Source organism: Trachypithecus francoisi, unplaced genomic scaffold (genome assembly GCF_009764315.1).
Source record: "Trachypithecus francoisi isolate TF-2019V2 unplaced genomic scaffold, Tfra_2.0 Lachesis_group0, whole genome shotgun sequence".
Taxonomy (NCBI): domain Eukaryota; kingdom Metazoa; phylum Chordata; class Mammalia; order Primates; family Cercopithecidae; genus Trachypithecus; species Trachypithecus francoisi.
In genome coordinates this window covers 81,179,452-81,203,932 of record NW_022681453.1, presented here as the reverse complement: position 1 = coordinate 81,203,932, position 24,481 = coordinate 81,179,452, and the positions used below count along the sequence as shown (strand labels likewise).

At 44.1% G+C, this 24,481-nt stretch overlaps 1 long non-coding RNA gene across 1 annotated transcript; it reads right to left on the bottom strand.

Annotated features, from left to right (window-relative positions):
• Positions 1-843: 843 nt before the first annotated feature.
• Positions 844-24,198, bottom strand: LOC117083566. Its single transcript, XR_004437126.1, has 4 exons — positions 22,362-24,198; positions 13,340-13,476; positions 12,281-12,484; positions 844-1,428 (listed from the first exon to the last, which is right to left on the bottom strand). It is a non-coding gene; the product is annotated as an uncharacterized LOC117083566 (long non-coding RNA).
• Positions 24,199-24,481: the final 283 nt, after the last annotated feature.

Genomic DNA, 24,481 nt, shown 5'->3' with positions numbered 1-24,481 from the left:
CCTGTTTGATCCCTGTGTAAAGTCACTTGCCCCTGAGCTCATGGGACTCTGCATCTCTGCTGCCTGCTCAGCTGCTTCAGAAGCCAGCTGTCATCAGCCACGGCCTGGAGAATCATGCTGCTGCCACCACCCACTCTGCAGGAGCTGGCATTAGACTGTCGCTGCCCAGGCTGCAGCCAGAATGAGAATCCCTCTGCCTGCCTCCTGCTGTCATGCCAGTGCTTTCCATAAGCAGAATCTAAACTGAAATCCTCTAGCAGAGAAGTCTGAGGAATGTAGTTTGCAGGTTTCTAGCCCTTGTGACTGGAGGATAATGCAGAAAAGTAGAGGTTTATACATGGCAGGTAATTTCCTGTACAAATCAATGTTGTGTGGCTGTGGAAATGAGCACCTTCTCAGAGATAGTCTGAGCCCTGCATGATGAGTCAGCCCCAGGCTCTAGAAGGATCATAGTTCCCAAAGCAGACAGGCTTGTCTTACCAGTCCTGTAATCTTAGGCAATAATAGCTAATAGCCATTTCTCAAGCCCTTCCAGGGAGCCAAGTGCTCTGTGAAGTGCTATGAACTTTATGCCAACAAGCTTGTGATGTAGGTTTTACAATTTCCATTTTACAGACAAGGAAACTGGAGTCAGAGAGGACAGGTCACATAGCAACTAAGTGGTGGAGCTAGGGTTTGAACGAGGGTCTGATCAACTCCTCAGCCATTTAACTCTGATCTTCAATTTCCAACTCACAAGGGGTGTGATGAGACTCTGGATATCCATCTACAGTTTTACGTTTCTGCTTCCTTATCCCTAGGAGTGTTGCACTTACCTCTTTCCACTGGCTCCTGATTTCAGCAAGCACCTTCATCCAGAGCATGCACTGTGTGGTCTCCTTCTCCTCTGAGATTCGGCACTGTCCTCTGCACAGATCAAGTGCCAGACAACACCATTGCCTTCCTGGTCTGATAAATGGACCCAGTCCTGGACTTAAGAAAAGTCATAAGATTCAGAGTTGCTTCTGCCACTGGGCAACTTCTTCGCATGACTACCTATATTAGTTTCCAGTGGCTTCTGTAATAAATTACCATAAACTTAGTGGCTTTAAACAAAATCAGTGTGATCTCTCCCAGTTCTGGAGGCCAAAAGTCCAGAATCCAGGTGCGAGCAGGGCCACATTCCCTCCAGAGGCTCTCGGGGAGAATCCTGCCTTGTCTCTTCCAGCTTCTGGTGACTCCAGCATTCCTTGGAGGTTCTGCCTCCATCTTCACATCGCTGGCTCCTTCTTTGTGTCTGTTGAATCTCCCCCTGCCTTACTCTTCAAAGGCTACCAGTGATGACTTTTAGACCCTTTCCCCAAATAAGATACCATTCACAGCTTTCAGGGATTAGGAGGTGGTCATGTCTGTGAGGATCCCATTCAGTCCACACCACCTTCTTGCGACCTGGAAGAAAAGAAAGGCTTTGTGTTTCCTCCTCCTCCAGGAGCATCTCTTTAGATCTGGATCTTTCCCCTTCATTCTGTAGCTTCTTTCCTTCAGTATCTTCTAGGCAGTGCCCCTGCAAAAATGATAAACTGAGGCACACACTAAAAAGGTGGATATTTACCAACGCAGGTGTGTGGTCCTCTTTAGTTGGGCGAAGTTCATGAGCTCAGTCCAGGATTGTTTCCAATTCAGGCCAGACAACACTTCCAGGAGTTCCCTGATCTTGTGTCAGAAATCCCTACACGGTCCTCATCTCGGAGAAACTACCCAAATTAATCTTTCTTCTTTCTGGCACTCTGCTCTGGACAAAAATGCTAGAGAAGTGTCTCCAATAACTTATTTCCCGCTGGCTTCTTCATTCTAGACTCTATTTCACTAAAAACCATTTCAGTGTTTTCTCATCAATTTCTGAACTGTGTGACGGTTATCCTGCATGGACCCCTGCATTCAAACTTTCTGTTTCCTCCCTCCCGCATCTCCATCCCGAGCCTCCAGTAGCAGGAAGCATTCACCGCATTTTCACTTCTTGCTCTCTTCCCAGGCTGTCATTAATAAAAGTGTGAAACACAAGCTTTGGGCAACTCAGTGACATTTTCTTGACCCAGGAAGAAGTGATTACTTTGGTTTCTCATGCAGGATTTGAGAGAAGGGGTTTTCGCTCTGAAACTTCAATGGCAAAATGACCAGCAGGCTCATCTCTCTGCTGTCTCTGTCCAGAAAAACTAGCCGGAACCACCAGGGTCATCTCTCCCTATATGGGGTCAATTCTATAAGAAATGAGATTTGCAGGCTCTCACACAATGTGACTCCCAATCTGGGGCGGGTTTTCTCTGGGCTCCCTTTACCACTTGGTAGATGTTCCCATTCACTGTGACCTGGAGGCCTGGCCTTTTGATTCTCATCTATCCACATGACTTATATAGACACAGCTCCTGTAAACACCATTAAAGGCCGAGTGTGGTGGCTCACACCTGTAATCCCAGCACTCTGGGAGGCTGAGGCAGGCAGATCATTTGAGCTCAGGAGTTCAAGACCAGCGTGGGCAACATGGTGAAACCTTGTCTCTACTAAAAATATAAAAATTAGCCAGGCGTGCTGGTGCACATCTGTAGTCCCCGCTACTTAGGAAGCTGAGGTGAGGGACTCACCTGAGCCCAGAGAGGCTGAGGCCCAAAGATCTGTAATCCTGCCACTGCATTCCAGCTTAAGCAACAGAGCAAGAGCCTGTCTCAAAATTAAATTAAATTAAATTATTTTTTAAAACACCATTGAATAATAGCTTCCATTTGCAGACATTTTCACATATATTTTTATTTGATCCTGGAAACAAACCAGTGAAGCAGTTGGCTGGATCCCACTGATGCAGGAGCAGCGCGGTCAGGGAAGAGAAAGGCCAGTCCCTGGCTCGGGCTCCACCCTTGGGCCTGTGCCCGTGGACCTAGGTGAAGACAGGCACTCTTGCTTTCGTGCCCAAATGTTGCATTTTCCAAGACCACCCTGGTCCGGTACACCCCCCATCATGTGCCTATAAAAACCCTGAGACCCCAGCGGACAGACACACAAGCAGCTGGATGTCCAGAGAAACGCATCAGCGGAAGAAGGCACAAGTGGCTGGACGTCAAGAGGGGTGCGGCTGCCTAAGAGCACACCGACAGACCCACGGGAGGAATGAGCCAGAATTTGAACGGTGCTGTCAGAGAAGACTCCAGGCCGCTGAGCAGCCTGACTCCAGGGGAAAACCACCTTTCTATTCCATCTCCTTTCTGGCTCCCTTATCTGCTGAGAGCTACTTCCACTCAGTAAAACCTTGCACTCATTCTCCAAGCCCACGTGTGAGCCGATTCTTCCTATACACCAGGGCAAGAAACCCTGCAATACAGAAAGCCTTCTGTCCTTGTGATAAGTCAGGGGGTCTAATTGAGATGATAAACGTAAGCCGCCTACGGACGGCTAAACTAAAAGAGCACCGTGTAACACATGCCCACTGAGACCTCAGGAGCTGTGAGCATTCAGCCCTAGACACTGCGGTGGGATCGGAACCCCACAGCTTGCCCGACTGCCTGCTCCCCCTAGGGGTTTTGAGCAGAGGGGCAGCAAAGCAGCAACCACACCCCCATCACATGCCCTGCGAGGGGGATAAGGGAGCTCTTCCCGTTTCATTACTAACCTCATTTTACAGATTAAGAAACTGTGGTTATATGATTTGTACCAAGTCACCAGCCTGTGTGTGGCAGAGCTGAGGCCCCAGGGCAGGAATTCCGGTGACACAGGCAGCTTGCTTTCTGCTCCTGGACTTGTCTTCTTGCTCCCTTTTTTCTTTCTCTTTTCATTTTCTCTTTGCCTCCCAGACTCAGTTTCCTACCATGTAATCTTCCTCTCAGAATAATTCTAATTCTTTCTGCTATCATCCTATACTAGCTTCATTACTTACTAACTGTGTGACCTTGGGCACATTTCTTAACCTCCCTGAGCTTCAGTCTCCTCATCTTAAAACAGGAATAATGTTGGCTTCTTCATAGGGTTGTGGTGGAGGTTTTATATGATTATATATAGAAGGCCTGGCGCAGTGGCTCATGCCTATAATCCCAGCACTTTGAGAGGCTGAGGGGAGTGGATTGGTTGAGCTCAACAGTTTGAGACCAGCTTCAGCAACATGGCAAAGCCCTGTTTCTACAAAAAATACAAAAATTAGTGAGGTATGGTGATGCACACCTGTAGTCCCAGCTATTCAAAAAGCTGAGATGGGAGGATGGCTTGAGTCCAGGAGGCAGAGGCTGCAGTGAGCCAAGATTGTGCCACTGCACTCCAGCCGGGGCAATAGAGCCAGACCTTGTTTCAAATTTAAAAAAAAGATTTTATGTATAGAGAGAGATAAAAAAGAATAAGATAGAAATGCGAGAGTGAGAGAAAGAGGCAGAGGCAGAGAAAGTAATTAATAGTCTCTGGCACTTGGTTATCAGTCTGCCGAAATTTTCTTCCTCCACTTTTTTAATGGCGTGGACTCATGGCTACAACTGTATGCTTTTGTCCTTCATTCACCTGTGTCATCCTTATCATAGAACTGTTGGATTTCATTTATCAGGAGACCCTGGTTGTGCCTCTGTGACTGTGAGCCGTGGCCAAATGAGAGAAGCCTGATAGATGTGGTCGGAGTGATTAATAGCAACCTGTCTCCAGAGCTACGAGAGTGGTGAGTGAGACGCATTGCCCTGACTCCACTTCTAATTTTGTGTTGTTCTATGCGGCTGTTTGGCCAGGCAGAGGCCCCACACCCACAGCATGGTATCTGGCTACAAGCCCTGGATTTCCGGGGTCACCAAGATAGATTCTTTCAGTGGAAAAGAAAATGATCCGGGGCAATGGTATTTACCCAGAGCAGGGTGTGAGCACAGGGTGCATGTGCAGCTGCACTTCCATCCCTGACTGATTTCATCACTGGACAAAGAGTAAGCTGGAGAAGTCACAGCAAAGGCATGTTGGTGCAGATTTCACCCCATTCCTGCAATACCATTATCTGGTGCTTTCCCTACTGACACAGTAGGACAGTATCAGTCCTGCTGATACTGTCATCAGTAGGACAGGATGCCCAGGAACGTGAGAGCTGAGTCCAGGGAAGTGGTATCTGTTTTTAGACATTATAGTTGCTAAGCTTCACCATCTTCTGCAAATAAAATAGCATTACTTTGCAAAGCCAGGTACTTACCTACTTCTGTTCTGCAGATATCTAAATGTCCTAGCATAAGGAGGATTAAACAGAAAAAAATCTCCGGATATATCATTGTGACTTACTAATGTTAGGATTTTCTTCCCCCAGCAACATGTCTTCAACATTGTCAGAGCATTTACTGATTGCATTCAAGGGAAAAAGCAATGGTGACTATATCTTCTTTCTCAAGCCAAGCCAGTTACTAAATTCTTAAACAGAGCTTCCGGGACTGTCATCTGTCAGGAAAGGGGAAATCGAGGTCCTGCTCTGCTGGGCCAGCGGCCCTGATCCTAGCCTAGCAGTGGAATTGGAGAAAACACCACAGTTCCTGTTTGAAATTATACAGTTGGATGATGTTTTTCTTGGCTTCAACTATAAAAGCTGGTGCCCAGAGCCAATTTTTGGCAAAACTGAGAAGTATGAAGTTTTTTTTTCCTTTGAACATTCCCAGCATCCTTCTTTAGCACTTTTTGTCTTGATCCTCCTCCAAGTTCCCCAAGACTTCTTTCTTCCTTTACCTCATCCACATGTGAACAGTGAAGGCTCAGAAACATATTGTCTCTATCTGTAAGTGGTTGATAAAATCTGGAGCAGTGCTTCACAACTGGATGTAGGTATGAACCTCTTACTTTTTTTGTTTGTTTTTGTTATTTGTTTTTTTGAGATGGAGCCTTGCTCTGTCACTCAGGCTGGAGTGCAGTGGCGTGATCTTGGCTCACTGCAAGTTCCACCTCCTGGGTTCAAACTATTCTCCAGCCTCAGCTTCCCAAGTAGCTGGGACTACAGGTGCCTGCCACTATGCCCCATTAATTTTTTTGTTGTTGTTGTTTTTGTATTTTTAGTACAGACGGAGTTTCACCATGTTGGTCAGATTGGTCTTGAACTGGTGACCTCAAGTGATCCACCCGCCTTGGCCTCCCAACATGCTGTGATTATAGGCATGAGTTATCACATCCAGCTCCTATGTTTTTAAAATGCAAGTTCGGATCTGGGATTCTGGAGTGAGGTCTGACTGAAGGTCTGCCTTTCTAACCAGCTTCCAAGTGATGCTGATGTTGCTGGTTTGTGGACGACACTTTGAGTAGCAAAGCTTTAAACCAATCCTAAGGGGAAAAAATGGGAATGGGGAAAGGTCCCTTTGTGGTTTAGGGAAGTGCGTGCATGTGTGTTTGTGTGTGTGTGTGTGTGGTGTGTGTGCGTGGTGTGACTTTTTATCCTAGTGACTAGTTATATCCTTATTCTGTCTCTAGATCACATGGTATGATTGGTTTACTTGATCAAAATTTTAAATTAATTGCTTAGGTTTCAGTTCTCATTGCTGTGATAAATACAATGATCACTTTTTAGAAATGTGTTTTCCCTTGAAGAGAGACAAATCAAGAGATCTCAGACTTAAAAAGTTTCTTCCAAACCTTGTTTTCCTACTCCGTGTTTGGGGGCAGAGGTGAGTAGAGAGGGGTCCCTGGCTAAGGGTGAAAGGAAATGGCCCAGTTGATGCCTGATCTTATGGACCACTGCCATTCATTGCATCTAGTGAACTGCCAGAAGAAACAATTTGCCTGAGACACGGAAGAGCCTTCTGATGGAACTCATTTGGGAAAGCAGGAAGAATCCAGCCCACAAACCTGATCTAGGACCAAAGCCACAGTCCTCAGTGATACAGATTGATCCTCATTCCAGCCTTCCACTGACTCAATTATGCTGTTGCAGGGAGAAAGAAGCCTGTGAACCAACATAAAAAGTTTATTTTCATGATGATTCTGGCTTTAGTACCCTTTTACCACAATGGAATGCATAAAAGAAGGAGGTCAACCTTAGACAGAGCCTGCCCATCTCCAAGGCCTTAGCGGGGATACTCACTACAGAAGGTGGCAGCAGACATGCCCAGCAAAAGCAGTAGCAATGCCTGTTGGATTTACGAGCATAGACTCCACCCTGCACGGAGTCGAGAGGGCAACAAAGGCAGGGAGATGGTGCTGTGTGGGGAGCTGGCCAATTTCATTCATGATCATAGGTGAGAAGTTCTCTGGAGCCTTCCAAGAAGATCCGGGAAGAGGTGGCAGTGAAGGGGGACACCGCAGGGACAGAGACCCCACATTCACTATTAGGAATTAAAGCCTAGGGCTATGAACCCAATGTATTCAAAATCCCAGGTGATGTATAAAACCAGAACATAGGCTGAAATCAGTGGCTTGAAGTCTACATATATGCTTCAGTCAGAGAAGCTCTGTTCTTTCCTACGGGACTTCCATATATGATTCATTTGAGGAAAGCATTCCTAGGCTAAATACCCTGAGTAGGATGCTCTCAAAAGGTCCGTCCACCACTAGGACTCTATGACTCTCTTCCTCTGTAAGTAAGGAAGCAGTGGGCTTGTCAGAGCCAGGGAACCAGGCCAGGAGAGATTATAGTTAAAGAGGAGATTCCCAGGATCTGTGTTCAAAGAAGGGTTTGTGGTCAAAGAGGAGATTCCAGAAGTCTGAGCCCTTCAAAGCTCAACAGCTCTAAGTGCTGATGAAGTCCAATCCCCTGTGGACACAAAAGTCACCCAGGACCATTGTGGCACCATTTCGAACAGGGAAATAATCTTCAGGACAGGGGCCAAAATCTCTGGAAACAATGGTGATGGGCAAGGCCCCAGGCCTTGCAGGCTATTTTAAGCCAGGAGTTAAGAAGCTATGGCTCATACTCCTAGCTTTGCAGTATTCAAATTCAGGCCCCATCACCAGCTGGCTTCAGCAACTCTAAATGTCCCCAGGGAGAGAGGCCATTTCTAAATTAACCAGGACCCAGATCAGAGACCTCATTCTACTGTGATTGAAATGTTCCGAGTAATGGGATTTTTAATAAATTAGTTATTCATCATGGAAGAGGTATTATAGATAAATACCATACCTTATTGCTATTCCAATCTGTCTACCAGCCATCTCTTTTAAGGAGAAAAATAGAAGAATTAATGTCGTTCCGAATAGTGATCTGCTTAATGATTTCAAGGTTTTTATCTGGAGAGGATTTCAATAAACTACTTTAAAAGAAGTGGAATGCAAAAAAAAAATTGTGTGAAGGGCTTGTATAATTGCTGAAAGGTTGGTTCTCTAGGGCTAGAAATCAACAAAAAGGGTGAATGTTATGGAAAGATTTTTAAGTACTTATTCAGGAGAAACTAAATAGAAAATCAATCAGGAAAATAAAAAATTCATAAATCCAATTGCTTCTAATTGGCTCAGAACATAGCACAGAATTCAAAGTGTTTGGCTGTGAACAGCTCAGTCTCTTGAAATTTTAACTCTTATCATAGGAGAGTACATTTGGGTTACATTTTTTTTCATCAAAGGAAACTCATCAAGGCCAGAGCAATCCTACAAATGGTTCAAGCTGAAAAACTCTTCATCTTGACTATTTATGGAGACATTTCTAATAAAGATTTACTCAAACCAGGGGAGAACATATTCTCATTTCAAGTCTTTAAACATTGATTAAGCCCCTATCGTGAACACAGCACTAGGCTGGGCCCTGTGGAAGGTACACAAACTAATGAGGTATGATTCCTGAGATTTCACAATTTAGAAGAGGAAATGAATGGGCAAATGTCTAATTAGCCTGAGGTAGGATGAGAACTAATGCAATCAGCCTTAATAATAGACATATCACCGTATAACATGAGAAGAGAGAGGGGGCACAGACTATTTCTGACTAAGGGGATCTGAGACGTTTTCTTGGAGGAGGTAAAATCTATTTCAAGGGGTAAGAAGATATTCCACATGGAGAAAAAACTTGGAGCAAATGTTCAGTGGAAACGTGAACTAGGCTTAGGGAATTCAGAATATTTTATAATAACTTAAAATAGTTGGTACAAGGTGAAATCCTGAAGAACGCGACATTTATATTCAGCACTGTAATCTCCGCCTCTCCATCTTCAGCTTTTGTGGGCATTTATAATTTGTGTACTGCATTTGATCCCAGTAAACATATACACCCTTAAGTGTTACTGACTCAATAGGTCACCCCTCCCAAAGAGTATTTGCTTTTTACAATCAAAAAACTTCTAAAATGTATTAGTTTAAGGTAAAGAAGATTCAAGATATAAAAGTAGTCATAGTTTAAACGGTAAGGACAGCTTTAAGAAGCTGCTGGTCCCCTTTTCTTTATTGTAAGCATTTTCAGCGTTTCGAAGCTTGCCCAGTGTTTCTTTTGATAATGACAACAGGGGCATGGGAAAAGAGCCATGTTATTTTCTTCTTCTTTTTTCTTTTTAGTTTTAGTTTACTTTAAGTTCTTGGAATACATGTGCAGAATGTGCAGGTTTGTGACATAGGTATACATGTGCCATGGTGGTTTGCTGCATCTGTCAACCCGTCATCTAGGTTTTAAGCCCCGCGTGCATTAGGTATTTGTTCTAATGCTCTCCCTCCCCTTGCCCCCCACCCCCCAACAGGCCCTGGTGTGTGATGTTCCCCTCCCTGTGTCCATGTGTTCTCATTGTTCAACTCCCACTTATGAGTGAGAACACGCAGTGCTTGGTTTTCTGCTCCTGTGTCAGCTTGCTGAGAATGATGGCTCCCAGCTTTATCCATGTCCCTGCAAAGGACAGGAACTCTGTTATTCTTTGTTTTGGCTGCATAGTATTCCATGGCATATATGTGCCACATTTTCTTTATCCAGTCTATCAATGATAGGCATTTGGGTTGTTTCCAAGTCTTTGCTATTGTAAGTAGTGCTGTAATAAACATATGTGTGTATGTATCTTTATAGTAGAATGATTTATAATCCTTTGGGTATATACCCAGTAATGGGACTGCTAGGTCAAACGGTATTCCTGAACTATGTTGTTTTCTAAGACCTAACCTTTCTGTGGTGGATGGGTTGCAGTCATCTGTGTAAAGATGGTATTTTCAGACAGGGAGTTTCGCCTAAGAAAACCTCTAGGAGTTACCTTAGTCTTGAGGAAAAAGCAGACGTTTTAGGGACAGACAATCCTGGGTTCTAATTCCAGCTCTGCCTCTCAGAGTGTTGAGTCTGGGGCAAGTTGCTCTGCTTCTCAGAGACTAGACCTCCACATGTGCAAACTGGAAGTGATCACAGATGACCAAGACCAGAGTGTGGCACAAAATCCCCTTAACTCACAGCAGGATGTGGCAGCTGATTTCATCTCTAAGCAAAGCCACCCCTAGCACAGATGTAGTAGATGAGATCTTCCAGAAGTGCCCAGGGCCACAGGCATCCCTCAGAGCAGCCGCAGGCTGAGGCCAGGAGCACGTTCTGCTGCTTGAGTGCAGAAGAGCTCCCATACCCTTCTCCCACTGCCCCTGCTGGCCCCCACGCTCCCTCTTCCTAGCCTGTTTCTCCCAGCTGAACTGCTCATTTTTCACATCTCCAGGGATAATTATTTCTTCCAGGGCACCTTCTCTCATCCAGCAGAAATGAGTTCGGTCTTATCTCTTCTCACTCCCATGGCAACTTCTAATTTACTAACATTCAATGTCTGTGTTCCTAGCTAGATTGTAAGAATCACAAGAGTAAGTACCAACTCAATATGGTTTACTGCCTGGCCTGTGGTAGATAGCCTTAAATATCCTTGAGTGAATTAATAAAGGAAAACAGAAATGAAGAAAGAAAGGGAGAGAAAGAGTAAAGGAGGGAAGGAGGGAAGGGGAGAGGAAGGAGGAAGGACCCTGTTAAAATTCATTCCATCATAACCAAATAGACCATCCAGAGAACTGAAGGATGGTGTGTTCAGAGTGACGTGGCAGCCGCCAAGGAAGAATCAGAAGTCGTTCCCATTAATATGCTATGCTCTTTTTGAAAGAACAAAAAGGCAGCACCCGGGCCCACTCATTCTTATATATGTCAGCTTTGCTTTCAGCGCTATTCTTGCTAAGGTTTAAATGCCAACATCATGACCCCGAGACCCTAGGAACTCCATACAATAAATTCCCACGAACTGACACTCTTCTAGTGTCCAAGAGTGAGCCTCAAAATATCGTTCACCTGCTTTGCAAATCGACCCTCTTTTACTAATTAGGGTAGATGAATATTTTAAAATAGTCTTTCAGGAAAATATAGCAGAGTATTCCATCAGAAAACATTCTGCTTCCGTTTGCAATTCAAAATATTTGATGGGATCTAGGAATAGAGAATTTGGATTGTTCTTGTCATTCTTATCTTGACTTCAGATGAGAAGTTCTAGCAAGGGGGAGAGTGAGGTTAGAGAAAGGTGAGGATGAGGTGATAGGAGATTAGCAATGGGATTTAGCATTCAATTCAATGCAAAGAACATCTATTAAGTGCTTATTGGGCTGAGTGGATTAAAATAATTCCAAGTGTCAGACACAATGTTAATAATAAAAATGTTTTATGCAATTATGGTGCCAGGTAATAAATGATCTCATTTAATCCTATCAGCTCTGTAGTTGGTATGGCACTACTGTTATCCCAACTTTCAGATGAGAAACCAGACACAGAGATTAATTTCAAAAGTACAGAAAAAGCCCACAAAACTTCAGAACAACCTAACAAACAAAAAACACCATTTCCAGGGACTCTTACTTATTAAATGGTGAAGCTGAGAATCCAGTGTGGGCATCTGACTCAGCCTGTGTTCTTGGCCACTGCGGGAAGGGGCAGGGCAGATGGAATGGGAGGACAAAGGAATATGGGTGTGAAAGGAAAGACAGACAGACAGAGAAGGAAGGAGTAAGCAAGGCTAGACAGAAACACGTTGTCTGATGATTTGGCACCCTTTAAAACTTTGTTCTTTAAGTATTTGTCCAACATTTGCTTAAATGAGAGGCTGAGCTCTGCCTGGGGAAAGGGCAGCAGACAGGTTGCACTCATTTGTGCCACTGTTCTAATTTAGCTCTGACCTCAAACATCATGGCCAACTCGGCAAAACAGAAGGTCTATGGGAAACGGGGTCTACTACCTCCAAGTTGTCCCTCTCAACCTACCTCACGCCTCACTCCAGCCACCATCTATTATTGTTCCTCCAGCATACCCCTTGGGGGTCTCATCTCCTCACCCATCCCCAAGTATCTTAAGCTTTCCAAAAACATGCAGAAATCTGAGAGGAGATATTTCTCTGCTAACAATTTGATACCAGGTTACATCTGGTGTTTCTCAGAGAAGCTGCTCCAGTGGAATGGCTCCAAGCTTACCCTTGACCTACTTCTGAGATGAGGACAGGTGAATTGCAGAGGGTCAAGTTCAAAATCACACTGGGCATTGGGAGTCACTGAAGGTTTTAAATGGAAGTGATCTGGAGACAGTTCACAGAATCCTGAATGGGGCATGACTGGTAGGTCTGGAGACCTGAGGGCAAGAGAAATGGAAAGAACAATATTAGTATCTCCCAATCACAAGGCTGCCTAAGTGCCTGACTCCTTTTTTAAAATAGTAATCATTTTTGTCATTGTGGTCACCACCATCATCGTAATTTGCAGGAAGGACTCAGTACAAAATGAAAATGCAGACCCCTGAGAATTTCAAGCCAGCTACAGCAAGTGGCGGCCTTTCTCAGCACAGGTCACATGCCCACGAAGCCAGTCCTTCTAGGAGTCATATTTTCTCTGTCCTAGAATTTTCTTTCTTTTTTTTTCAGACTGAGTCTCATTCTGTCACCCAGGCTGGAGGGCAATGGCGTGATCTGGGCTCACTACAACCTCCGACTCCCGGGTTCAAGTGATTCTCCTGCCTCAGCTTCCTGAGTATCTGGGATTACAGGCACACGCAGCCATGCTCAGCTAATTTTTGTATTTTTAGTAGAGATGAGGTTTCACCATGTTGGCCAGGCTAGTCTCGAACTCCTGACCTCAAGTGATCCACCCACCTCGGCCTCCCAAAGGGCTGGGATTATAGGTGTGAGCGACCACACCTGGCCATAATTTTCTGTAGTAACTCAGCCACTCCTTGTTTCAACTTCTTGTTTCACTGTTTGTCGACTTTACTCTGCTTTTTTCTGCTTTATAATTTCTGCACACTGCCCTCTTTCTGTATGTTACCTGGCCTCTGGCCTTGCTACTGGCTGATGATTGTCTCTGAATATCTCATTTTCAGACTCCACATAAAAGAGGGTCTGATACATTGAAATAGACACTCTAATCTAGTGGAGATCATTTTTGTTGGCAAGAGCTCTAGCAATATTTAATCTCAAGGTCACAGACTGACCTTGACTAAGGTGTCCACTCCTGGCCAGACTGGCAAGGCACCTGGGAAGATGGAGGCTCTAGGTAGGGCAGGCACAACTGTAGGAGCCTCTTCTCCAGTGAAAAATGTAGGAGCGAGTCCTCTTCCAGGCTCTAGAGCTGTAAAGAACGAGAAGAAACGTGGGGGCTGGGTGTGGTGGCTCAGGCCTGGAATCCTAAAACTGAGTACCCTATTTTGAAGGTTTCTTATGTTCTTTTTCTTCTGCAGCTCTTTGTATTAACCTTTTAGTAATGCAAATGTAATCTCTACCTTCCTTTCTTTCCACCAGGTACTCCCCTGCAAGGACTGCTAGCTTACCTAATTATATGTTTGCTTAGAAGTTCCAGGGACCAAATCTTAAGACAAACAAGGTACATTCAAAATTCTCCACCAGGAGACTGCTCAAGGCAATGATTAATTTACAACCTGGTCATGCCCACAGTGGTGCCAGCTAGACCACCAGATGGCCTATTGCTCAAGATAAGTCCTCAGAGCAAATCATCTAGGCGCCACACCTCCATGCCCTTCCTGCATACCAAAATTTCCCTTCTTAAGACCCTGCTTTCTGCCCAGAAATCTGAAGTGGTTCCTTTAGAGGTGAGTCTGGTCACTTCCCCACTGCTAAGCTCTAGAATAAAGTAGCTTTCTTTTTATTGAATCTCATCCTTGTCATTTGCTTGCAAAGCTGCAAGCAGCGAGCAGTCAAGCCTGCCCTTGATAACAATCTTAGTGCTTTGGGAGGCTGAGGAGGGAGGACCACTTGAGGCCAGGAGTTCAACAGTATTGCTCACTAGACAACAGACAAGAGATAACAGAGTGAGACCCCATCTCTACAAAATATAGGAAAAAAAACAAAACAAACAAAAAAAACAATTAGCCGGGCATGGTGGCTCACTCCTGTAGTTCTAGCTACTCAGGAGGCTGAGGTAGGAGGAGGATTGCTTGAGTCTGGGAGTAAGAGGCTGCAATGAGATATGATCGCAGCACTGCACTCCACCAGCCTGGGTGACAGAGAGAGACCCAGTGGAAAAAAAAAAAAAAGGAAGGAAGGAAGGAAAAGATAAACAAAAGAAACACTGTAGTCTTTCTTCCTGCACTCACAGGGCTTATACCCTTATTGGGGAGAAAGGACATAGGCTAAATCATGCTAGGAGGCATCAGGCAGAACAGAAATGAGAAATAAGAAAAGCAGCTCACTGGTTATCCCCACCCTTGAGGCCGTCCCCTCTCCTCCCGTGCTGGCCAGGAGGTCGGACAGCCCATGCCACCACATTCCTGCCCCACCACTTGATTGTGCTGTGTCTTGGGCATGTTCCTTCACATTTCTGTGCCTCAATGTTCTCATTTATGCAATATAAAATTAGGATATTAAGAGTGCAGTCGTGATCTCACAGAGTTTTGTGAGGTTAAATGAGATAATCAGTTCCTAACTCAGTAAGTGATTAGACCTAGTATTTTCTACCATAAGCCATTCTCTCTTCCTTTACTCATTTCTCCCACTCCTCTTGAAAGGGCAGATCTTACCTTTTTGCATCCAGAAGGTCGATGCTCCTTTCTGCTCCTGGGATTCTGCTCAGGGTTCATCTATCACCTAGCATGTCCTCCCTTCTCTCAGCCCCCTTTTTAAGCCAGGTCTGTCTTCACAGCTCAATTTAAGTCCCAAGACTTTCATGAAACTTTCCTTGATTGTTTCAACCCACATACAAAGACTCATGGAGCAGGACGGGGTGTTGAAAGCACTGAGACCTCAGGGCACAGCCCCCCTTGATAGCTCAGGAAATGGAGGCTGACAGCCTCACCTCTCTCTCTCTCCAAATCTCCTGCTTCCATCACTCATTTGTATCACCCATCATGGCATTTAATCATCCGTTACCTCGCTTCCTCCTTCTTCCTGTCATAAAAGCTTCTCATCTTAGGCATCAGGCCTCAACTCAAATGACTCTCAACGAAGTCTTCCTCTCCCCAGAATAGATCAATATTACCAGTTATTCTTTCTCATCACTACCTGTTTTTCCGCTCAGCAGACTTCACCAAAAGGTGATTTAAGAATTACTGCTGTAATTAGTTGCCTAAGCTTTGGTTGTTGTTGTTTAAAAAATCAAACGTTTACCAGATGCCTAGGTGCCCACTATGTGTGTGGCAGTGTGCCAACTGTGGGATTTGATGGTGAACTGGACAGATCTGGTCCCTGCCTTCATGGATTTTACATATAGCTATGAAATTAAGAAGTGAGAATGAGCTCCTAAACCTTTTGGGAACCCTCATGGACTAGAAGGAGCTTTAAAAAAAAAAAAAAAAAAAAGAATAGTACTGGGAATTTCCTCTACACTAAATTGAAGCCAAGTAGTGAAGTGATTTCTATAGTCAAACATAAGCTGATAGAAATATCAAGTGTAGATAGAAATATCATGTAGCACAATAAAGACAATGAAATACCATCCTCCTTAGTCTAGGGTCCTCTTTCAAAGGGCAAGAGTCAACATTTCTTTTAGTCTTACTTGTCTACACTGATGTAATGCTTTGTTTTTTCCAATTATTTGTTTCACAAGAAACAACCTAGGTCTTCATTATGAAGGTGGCATGACCGCTGAACACCCAAGCAATTGTCTTCCTTTGTTAACTAATCTGAGTGCAAACAAAGCCCTTCATTTGAAGGTCAAGAGTTTCTTTTGCCCTTTATTTAAAGGAACTAACTCCTTGTGAAATGGCACTAAATTATAAGCACCCGATCCATTTAGTGTGAGATTAGTAATTTTACAGGCTCCAAATTCTCCACTTATGGGGACCTCCACCTTCTGCTAGCCTGTTTGAAAATACCCTCCTTAGAGATTACAATGTTCACAGCATCCTTCAAATGTTATGAGGTTCCAATTGCCTAAAGGGCATTTCTGCTTAGCTATCTCCACAGGTAATTCAATAACATGTCTCAAATAAATTATGATCTGGTTACTCTCTTTTTATTCTTAATATCTGTTAATGAAACCTCCCAACCAGCAATCCAAGATGTACTCTTGACTCCTTATTCAAATACAAAATCCTGCTGTTTTTACCTAAACATCTCTCACCTCCCAGCCCCTAAACCTCTCAGCCCCTTCCTTTCAACACTCTTTCCTCTCCTGCCATACCTCCTTCCCCTGCCCTGGCTGAGACTGTATTATCTCCATTACCCTTGAAAGTACTTGAACTGTAGCTTCCTAATTTTTCTCAAGCCTTCACTCCTGTCTCTCCAATCTCACACTCCCGTTGCACCCGAATGATCTGTTCACAATTCCTATCTTGTCACTTCTCTCTTTAAACCCCTTCAGTGGTTCCAATCGTCACCCAGCAGTTTTTCTCAAGGGAATGGAGCTCTTTTATAATTTGGGGAGGGACAAGAACATCTTGCTTGTGCTGGACTGTCCATCACACTGAAAGACAGTAAGCTTCCCTGGCTGCAAGGCCACTAAATGATGATACGCAAATTTCCAAACATGCCCTATGCTGCCTCAGCTGATAATAATCTCTAAGAGAAAAGTGTGTGCTTCCTAATATAGCCTGCAAAGCCCTCCAACACCTGGCCCTTTTCTCAGCTTCCAGCCTTCCTCACTCTTGCCTCACACTGATTCTCTGTGAACAGTGGACTGCTGTGCTATTCTCCCTGCCTGACGCCTCGTCCAGCTTCCTCCCCCAGATGATGTCTTCTCATTCTTCAAGACTCAGTTCTTGGTCTCCTTGAACAGGTTCCCTTTCCTTGTCTCCATGACTGCCCTTCCTCCCGCTACCTGAGCACCGATTAGACAGGTGTGTCTCCCAGCTCATGCTAACTTCTAAATGCCTCTAAAGGTTCATATTAACTAAACTCATAAGGCATTAATAAATATAAATCTGCATAGCTGTTTATTAATTTTCATGGGAAATTAACATGAGAAACACTCCTCATGTCAAGTAACGATGCCCTGTTTATGCTTGAAGGGTCCACGAGTATTTCTGAGGAAAGTGTGGCAGAGGCAGATGCACTTTTCAGGTGTGGCATCAAGGAGGTACTTGCTGTCTGTATTAGCTTCCTAGGGCTTCCATAACAAATTACAACAACTATAATGTATTCTGCACAGTTCTGGAGGCCAGAAGTTGGAAATCAGGGTTCAGCAGGCTGTGCTTCCTTTACAGGCTCTAAGGGAGCATCTTCCCTTGCCTCTCCCAGCTTCGGTGGCTCCTTGGTTTGTGGCTCTACAACTCCAATCTCTGTCTCCACATGACCTTCTTGCCTTCTCTGTGTCTTTTTATTTTCTTGTTTCTTATAAAGACATGTGTCACTGGATTTAGGGCCCACCCTGACGATGATCTCAACTCCAGATCCTTAATTATATCTGACAGGACCCTTTTTCCAAATAAGGTCAACACCACAGGTTCTGGGGGTTAGGAGGTGGATCTATATTTTTTTTGTGGGGGGGCACTATCCAGTCCACTACAATCTCCAACACATTTGTGGGATCCTCTTCGTAGCAGAGGTGTGTTAGACCAGGTGACCTGAATATTGGCTTGAATATTGGGATGGGTCACTGAGAATTAGGCTACCTTGTCACCGGGCAATGATTGGAAATACCCATGGCCAAGCTCTTTGTCTTTTACTTTAATTTCCCTATACTGGCACGGCTCACTTTCTCTCTGAGTATCCTTCAATGGTAATTTATGGAGAGTCTTTTAAGCCTCTCACTGAATGAGATGTTGAGGTTGCTATAGAAGAAGCCTAATGGATTTCCTCATCTTCCTGGGGCCAACCTTCCTCTTAAGAAAGATGATGATTACTTGTCATAATGAATGGTAAAGAAAAGTGGTGACTTCAGAAACGGAGCATGGTTAGGCTCTGTCAGACTCAATTTCCTGAGCGGTAAAGGGAAGCTGCACCCTGAGGTCTACATGTTTTCAACACCGGGTACTTCTCTGCAAGTCTCTCTGTGTGAATTGAAACAATCAAGGAAAAACTTCATGAAAGCCTTGGGTCTTAAGCTGAGTCATGGAGTTAGATCAGGCTTCAACAGGGAAGAAAGACAAGGAAAGCCAGTCCATCCAGCCTGAACAAACATATGGGGACAGGAGGGGGAGGGGTATCTAGAGGAAAAGGAATAGAATTCATCTGCTCTAGAGAAGGAGGCAGAACTGGTTTGGGAACAGAGGAGCAGGGTGAGAATATGAAACAGTAGGAGATAAGGATGGAAAAAACCACAGATGCGCAGGGCTTAGAGGCCAGTCTGCTGCAAATGTGGAGTCATAGAGCCATTGAAAGAGTTTCCAAATAGGAGGAGAAATAGGAGTTGAGGTTATTAAAGTGGTATTTGTTTCTTCAAAAAAGTATTTAAGGCACGAAGAAAAGGTGAGATCAGGAACAAGAAGCCAACTCAAGATACCGTGACAGTTGCCCAGGTGTATGACAGGGCGGGACTTGGAGTAAGGTAATGATAAGGCTAGAAACCTATGTGAGTTGTTGATTTATTAATTGGTCTCTTTAAAGAGAGAGAAATCTCAACTCGCGAGTTAGGAGGCTGAGGGACACCTAGAAATTGGGACATTCAAGTCGAACTTGAACATGTTGAGTTGTGGTAATGTCAGGACATTCAAATAGAAATGGCCAGCTGTTTGTTAGAGACAGCTCATTGCTGCCCTGCCACTGCCACAGCAGTGTCCTGTCACAGTCTGTCCTGATGGGCTGTCTCTCCATTTCTCCTGGGAAGACAGCCTCCTGTTAACTCTACAAAGGCATTCTCTGTCTTATCTTGAATGTGACCTTTTCCTTAATTTATAATAGTGGCTCCTGAATCTTTTGTTGTGTTAGCATCCATTCTCCACTCTCTAGTGGTTGAGAAAGAGGCACAAGGGGAGGTCAGGGCAGCATCCATTTATCTATTTGTTCAGCAGATATTTATTGAGTACTTACTTTGTCTCAGGCACTATGATAATCATGGAGCATCTAAGAGTCAGTAAAACCAACCTGGCCCTCTTCAAGGTGGGGCAGATAGATGGCAAACAAGGGTGAAAAGTGCAAGAAAGGAAAGGGCAGGATTCTTAGAGCATAAAACAAGGAAGCCAGATAATTCTGGAGTAGGGGGGGCTCTTCACTCTGCAGGTGCCTGCTAAGGAAGCAGAATTTAAGTGGAGCCCTGTGGAGTTATTCAGGGCAGGGCTGCAGGATGGCACAACTCCAGGGGGCGGCACCTCTTACATCATAGTCTGTCAATGGGCCCCTGGAGATGTGCAAGAAAATGGCCTAGAATGAGGGCTGGGAAATAAGGTGGGGCATGGGGCAGGGTGGGACTTTTTGACCAGAGGAGAATCTTGGGGAACTCATTGCAGCTCAGGTCTTACAGGGACCTCTAAGCTGATCAGAGTTGATACCAACTCGTGCTAACTAAACTCATAAGGCATTAATAAATATAAATCCACATAGCTGTTTGTTAATTTTCATGAGAAATTAGAGTATATCTGTCATGCAGACCAGAGATTGACAGCTTTGAGGTGCTGACTCATACTAACTAAACTCCCAAGACATGAATATATGCAAGCCAGCATGCTGGCTTGTTAATTTTCCATGAGAAACAGAGTCTATCTGTCAAGTAGACCAGAGATTGACAGCCCATCCTCTCCCTGTGTGAGGGGCTCCCTGGGAAGCCTAATTATCCCAGGGTTTTGTGGTGAGCCTGAAATCAGAGGAAAGAGCAGTTATTACACGACCTGAAGATTTACAAACCTCAGGTTCTGTGTCTGATGCATCCGCCGCCTGCTGGGGACAGGCTCAGGGGGCTTGTCAGGGGAAAGGGGCAATGTGGGGTCTCTGCTCACGGGAACCTCTTTGTGCCTCTCTGTGCCAAAGCTCATTCAGTCTCCTGATTCTCATACTCTTGAGACAGAGTAGGAACAAGACTTGGCCTTGTTACCAGTGGTGAATCTGACTGCTCTGCAGCAAACTCGATCCTTGCCTCCTCAGAGGAAGGAATTTGGCCAAGGGGCAGAAGTAGGTTTAAGGCAGAGGGAGAGACTGAGGCAAGCTTTAGAGTAGGAGTGAAAGTTTATTAAAAAGTTTAAGAGCAGGAACCAAAGGAAGTAAAGTACACTTGGAAGAGGGGCCAAGTGGGCAACTTGAGAGATCCAAGTTCCCTGTTTGGCCCTTGACTTGGGGTTTCATACATTGACATGGTTCCAGGGTTTTCATTTCTCCTCCCTTGATTTTTCCATTGGGATGGGCTGTCTGACTATGCAGAGGCCTGCCAGCACTTGGGAGGGGCCCCACGTGCAGTGTGTTTACTGACATGCCCACTTGAGGTGTTTTTCCCTTAGCAGCTGAGCATTCCTAGAGGAAGATCATAGACCAGTTAAATTCTGCCATTTTGCCTCTTAGTGCATACGCTTGAGCCCACTTGCCCAGCTCATGAGATCTTAGCAGGAAGCTGCTGATCGTGAGCATCAGGCATTTTCTATTGGGAGACTGTCTTTCCTTGGCACCAACTACCTGACCATCACCTGATGATCACCTGACATTCCTTGCGGTGGGGGCCTCTCCTGCCCTGCTCTTGTCTGCCTACCTACATAGTCTAACAGCTTCAGGACACTTCCACTACAGCATTCTTTCATGCATTCCCACTGACCACAAGCCCTACACCACTACCTCACTGACATCATTAGGTTTAACCCTGCCTTTTACTTAAAGATGTCTGGGAACTGGCCTTAGGAAATCCAGATATACAAACCAAGGTTGTGTAATGTTTCACCTCAGAAAGGAATGCTGAACAACTTATTTACAGCCTTGTTGCTGCTGGCCAAACCATTGGGTGGCCCTTTACTCAAGATAACCATTGAAACCAAATATAGTGACTTGCATACTCTACCCTTCAGTGCTTTGCCCTTCCAAGTCCAGCCTGCATACTCTATTCCTGATGTCATTTCCTGTGTTTTGCCTAATAAAAAAGCCCAGTCATCTCTTTTTGGAGAGTCAGAGAATTCTCTCTCTCCTGTGCTGCCACCCTTATGTCCAGACATAAACTCCAATGAAGTCTTGTCTGAGAAAACTCTTTTGGCTTCATGTCAATTAGTGCACTGAGAGCCCAAGAACCCTCGGTAACACTCTTCTTTTCAATGTGTGAATGCTAACTGAAGCCTGGGATTAGCCTATTGACCACACAACTGTATAAAATCAACGTTTGTGTTGATTTTAAGAATTTAAAATTAACAGGGGCAACTCATTGTTCAGGTTCTTGGTGGCACCTTCCTGCTGTCCTCAGTCCTACGCACACTTACAAGCTAATTTGGTATCATGGATTGTCAGTAACAGCTTTATGGTTTTAGAGAACACTGAATGCAAATCAGCCTGTAACCAGGTAAAACGCAGGGTAGCTTTGGCCATTGTGTAAGTCATTTTGCTAGGATTAGAACTCACACCTACAGACTTCCTGCCCCGCTCTGCTGGTGCTGTGAAGGCCTGACTAAACACTACCCTACTACTGTGGGGGCAGGGTGCCTAGGCTCTGGCTTGATCTACACTGATCTCTCCTCAATCTGGATACTCAATGTTGTGGCAGAGTAACAGTCCCCCAAAGACCTCCACATGCTAATATGAACCTTATATGGCAAAAGGACCTTGTGGATGTCATTAATCAAGTCTTAAGATGGGGAGATGATTGTGGATTATATGGACCCAATGTAATCTCAAAGGTCCTTATAAGGGAAAGGAGTTAGATGAATGAAAGAATGGGATGTGGGGGTGGATGTCGAGGTCAGAGGTTTGAAGATGCTATTCTACTGGCTCTGAAGATGGAAGAAAGGGCCATGAGCCAGGAACATGGCAGCCTCTAGAAACTGGAAAAGGCAAGGATACAGATTTTCCTCTAGAGCCTTCAGAAGAGACACAGCCCTTCTGATGTCTTGATTTTAGGGCTTCTGACCTACAGAACTGCCAGATAATGAATTTGTGTTGTTTTACCCCCATCTCAACAATCGGAAATGGATACAGTTGGCTTCTCCTGTCTTCAGGACTTACCTAGCCACGTTCACCTTGCTGTTGAGAGCCCCATCACTCCATACACATGAGAGTCTGTTGGTGGGAGACAAGTCACCAGAGTTTGTGCAGCATGGAGAGTTATATTTCTCACAAGCTGTGCAGTGTTAAATGCCCCAGCTCATTGCTCCTCATGCATAAGTGGTGATTCCATGCCCTGGGCCAAAAATACAGTTCCATTGTCACTGCCTGTGTCCAACACAGCTCTCCTGGGGTGCTGATGAAGATGTTGGCTTTCTTTGAAGCTAGTCATTCAGATCAGCTCTACGGGGGCCACATGCAAGATGAGAAATAGATCCAAGATCCTCATCATAATGCAGGTTTTGTATCAAAATGCACAATGAACTGACTGGAACAGGAAATAATTAATCAGGACATTACAGAGCAGTTAAGTATAATTAATTCATACAAAAGAATGTGAGTGTGCAGTTTTAGCTGCTAGAGTGATTTTATTTCCCTGCAAATTTAGTTCAAGATAAACAAACATCAGAATAGTCTTTTCAGGTTTTTCATGACTCATGGGTTATTTCCTCCTTTCTAGTTACCAAAAATATTATTAAACTTATACACTAGCACCGCCAAGTTGATCATATTTTAGAAAAAAACTCCCTGCTCATAGTAAATGGGAAATTAACTCTATCATAGAAGTCACTTTCCACATATGTTAGTATCTGTGTGAGTATGTGTGCGTGAGGCAGAAACCTAGCACTTACTGCAGAATAAAAACTGGACGGAAATTTTGATTTCTGCCCAAATATCTTAAAATCTAAGCAGAATGCATAAAAAATTATGTTGTGAAAACACCATCCAAGAATGCGACTTAATCTCAAGGGTAAACTTTATTGATATTGTGTGGGTTTTCCTTTCCTCTTTTTTTTTTCTCTTCTTGGAGCTGGGAGCTCTTTATAAGAAAAGAGGTGAAAAATGTCAGGCAATATGGGTTGGTGATAGTAGCAGCATTATTGGTCTTCTACCAGTTCTCCTGTCATAGTCGGGACACTCAAAAAGCCAAAAAGACATGCCCTGTGAGCAGAGCTTAATGTAGAGGTAGAAAAATTCACCATGCAGGAGTGTTGGAGGGAATATTTTCTTCTCTTTGTGGCTCCAGAGAACACAGTGTGTTCTGTCGAGCTAGAAAAAATAGAACTGGGCTGGTGTGATGGATGATGAGTGTGTGGAAGTGCCAATCCAACAAGGCCACAATAGAAAAGGCAGGGCTCCTGATGGCTTTCATCAGGCCAGCGTGCTTCTCTCCTCCAATGGATCACTGTAGGATACTGATTCACTTCCAAGATTAACCGGATCACACATTCAAACCAAAGGGCTGTTTGACTACCTATGTCACATAATGTTTTATTATGTGACAAATATAGACATGCTCCAATTTCTGATCTAATTCACAGTGTAATGATGCTCCAGTTTCTTAAGCTATAATTCTTGTATTTGGAATCAGTCTAGTTCCCAAGAACTTCAGTTTGATGCTCTTCAAGTTCTACCTTCACTATAGGATGTGGTTTCCAAGATGAAAGTGATGACCCACCAATGGGTTTTGAAATAAATGTAATAGGCCATAACCAGTATTTTTTTTAACAAAGGAATAGAATAGAAAAGAAAATATCAGGATATATAACACATGGCAAGGATGATAATATGTAAAACTTTGGTTTCAAAGATAATATGTGTGTCTATTTATATATCTATTTCACACCATACATGCTGACTACACACCTACATGTTTGTGTGTACTTGGTTATGATAAAAATTTATTAAATGATGGTAAAAAAAGTTTGAAAAAACAAATAATTCAATCTAAAAATGAGAAAAGAATCTCAATAGACATTTCTCAAAAGAAGACATACCAATGGTCAACGAGAATATGAAAACATGTTCAACATCTCTATTAGGGAAATGTAAATCAAAATCACATGAAATATCATCCAACTCCCATTAGAATGGCTGCCATCAGAAAGACAAAACAACAACAGCAACAACAACAAAAACCAAGTGTTGGTAAGGATTTGGAGAGAAGGGAATTCTTACATTACGTTTTTGGTAAGAATGTAAATTAGTACAGCCATTATAGAAAACAATATGGAGGTTTC